We start from the raw sequence: 3190 nt of genomic DNA on the forward strand, positions 1-3190 counted from the left end.
AGGTGTGTAATTATTTTTCTTTATGCGCAATTATGTACGTGCAAAATTGCGAACATATATTGCGTGATTATGTACGTGTCAAAATGGGTTGGTGTTATTTTTCAAACGTGTTAGAATCAGGTGGTGTTATTTTCCAACCGATCAGAAAAGGTTGATATGACATGTACAACCCGACGTTAGTAGGCGCGTAACGCCCGTCAGGCTCGCTGTGCGCGTTAACCAATATTTGAACGAACACAAACCCACATCTGTCGCATAAAGCGATATCAAACTTGTAACCAATGTCCCTACACATGTAACGAACGCAACATCGACCACATAGCCGTTGCCGGTACGAGCGTAACTTGACAATGATAAAAACATAATGCATCATCGGATGCGTAACCAGATTTGGTACACGGGTAACACGCGCTTGAACGCATGAAATCTAGCGTCGCCACGTGTGTAACGCGGCATATGACTCGTAACCGATGTCGGTACGCACGTAACCCGACATCGAACGCTTAACTAGTGTCGGTGTAACCCGGCTATGTTAAACACCTTGCCAGAACCCGACTGTCGGTCGTAAATCGTATTCGTGTGACATGTGAATTTTTTAAAATTACAAAGTATAGCATTACTATACTCAAATTAAAGAGAACACTATTCTCGTTTTTATGGTGTAGTTTCTATTTTTAAATATTAACGTATGAAATAGTTATGATCTTTTAAAAATCGTAAGGGGTAGTTGGTTTTACATAAGGGCCCATAAATGCAATTATTGTTTATATAGTAAAAGTTGATAAAAATTGAGGGGCTAAATATGTAGGTATTGTTAGAAAGACATCTTTACCCCAAAAAGAAGTTAAGAAATGCATTAAAATTTGTAAACTAAACTAATATTAAAGAAAAGATAATATGATAGAGGGACCATGCACATTGAGTTTGATCCACACAAATATTGAACGAGTCACTTGTTACGGATTTCTGGTATTTGCTTCAGATTCTTTTTTGCCATCTCTACACAACATAAAAGACTAAACACAAAACCAACTCAACCTTTGTTTTCCCTTAAAACAAAGATCTTTATAGCCCCCAAAATATTTCTTCCTCTTCTTCTCCCATCGTAGGTTCCGTCATTTTACCATCTCATTGTCAATGGTAAGAATTAGTTGTTGATGATCATAAATAGGCGTAGCAACACATGTGTCAGCTTCAGCACCTCTCAGTTTTACTCATTGATTTGATGTACATCACATTTATCTGTGTACCATCCTTTTGTTTGCTACCAGACTCCTGCTCATTTTCCGCTCATGGTTAGTGTATAGTGTTGCAAAAAATAACTGAGTTGCGGTTATCATGTTCATTGAATTTATTTTTCCTAAATTTTTTGTTCGTTGAGTTTCCACTAGTAGGGGTTAGGGCCTTAAATTATCTCAAGCAACCATATTTCTTTATTTGTAAATAAAAGTTTCTCATGCATTTGACCTAAATTCATGGGTATTGTTGCTACAACAAAGATAAGACCAATGATAGTGAATGGACTGGTTAGGCTAACAAGCTTCAAAGGTTCAGGTTAACCTAACGCAGGTCGTAGTGTCCCTCTACGTTTGCAAAACGTAGAAGGAGGTTCACTTGTTAGTTGTTTGTTGTTATTGATCACCGAAGATCAAGAACCGTGATGTTTGGAATCGGTTTTAGGATGATATTCTTGGTGAAGCTATGAAGTTATTGAAGTAAGAAAGAAATAAGCTAAGAGCATATTTCTCAAGGAAGAAGAGAAGATTAGGGAGATGGTGTTATCTGCCCAAATATGTTGTTCTTGTTTATGGCTAAGTCATCTATTTATATGGAGGAGATGTAAGCCTTTTAGTCCAGTTGTAACTAATCTAGTTTCCCTCCAGTTTTCCTAGAGAGTTGACCTTTATGGGCGGGAAGCTTTGGACCGCTGGACCATAGTTAAAATAATATTACTTTATCTGAGCATGTCCTTTGTTCAGAGGGGACAAGGATGTGAACAGTGATGTGACATCGTACTGTAGCACGTGGGTACTTGTTTACATAAGTTTGGGCGGGGAAACGAAGCTTTTAACCTTTTAACCATTTTAGCGTTAGTGTGTTTCAGTCATTTTATTATTTCCTTGGGCTACCCCCGTCATCAGCCCCCCAAGTCAGAGGTATTTGAGGAGTATGCTCAAGGGCTTCTGACTTTTGCACACATTTTGTTTATTGCTTAAAGGCTTCAAGGCTTGAAGGCTCCGAAGCTTTGTTCAGTTTTGATTGTTTTTTGAATTATTGATGTGACAGTTGATGTGATTGTAACTATCAGATTACGGTTTCCAATAACTGCTTTTCATTAATAGTTATTAACCAGATAACTATTCATTTCTTCTATCTTTCTCTTAAAAATTTCCACCATAAACACTTACAAGTTTCCTTCAATTTTCCCACAGGTTAGTCTCGATCCTTCATCTTTCTTTCAAAATTATGGTTTTCAAAAAGGATCTTTCGATCAGTTTTTCCCGATTGACCCAATAAGAGGTCGAATCGTTTTGTATTGAATGGGGGAGGGGGGATAGGGTTAAAGTACAAACCGATTGCTCCACCGGTCGATTCTTCCATCGATCGTTGTCCGGCGGGTTTTATCGCTCTTATTGCCTTCATTACGAATTTTCTAACCTCCGACACCCTTTTTCAGTTTTTGTTCTTAATTTTCTGGAGTATTATCGTATATCATTTGGCCAAATCCATCCGTTAGGGCTCGCTAGGGTTTTGCACTTTGAAGTTTTGTGTAGAGCCCTAGGTTATGACCCTTCGCTGTTGAATTTTCGCCGTTTCTTTCGCTTAGCGAAAAATGGTGATTGGTACACGTTCGAACATACCAAGGTTGATATATGTTTGGTTTCCTCAGCGGTTACGACCCTCGGTTCTTGGAAGGACCGGTTTTTCTTTATTTCTGATTCTATCCTTCCGTTTAAACCCGTTTGGAGACAACCTGAAGCCGTTCTAAATGAACTAGAACCGGCCGAATCTGAGTTAAACGAAGCCTTTTTGAAATCCATTAGAACATGTCATTCGCGTCTTCGCGCTCTCCCCGAACATCTTCTTGTGTTATTAGGAATTAGCAAACTTTGGGATAAGCCTAATCGGGATCCCGTGCTTATGAGGGATAATAAGGATATGCGCTTGTTTATCCCGTATTTGGCTTACC

This window comes from Bidens hawaiensis, unplaced genomic scaffold (genome assembly GCF_021521415.1).
Source record: "Bidens hawaiensis isolate Kalapana, Puna unplaced genomic scaffold, B.hawaiensis_p1.1 tig00053462_1, whole genome shotgun sequence".
NCBI classification, from domain to species: Eukaryota; Viridiplantae; Streptophyta; class Magnoliopsida; order Asterales; family Asteraceae; genus Bidens; species Bidens hawaiensis.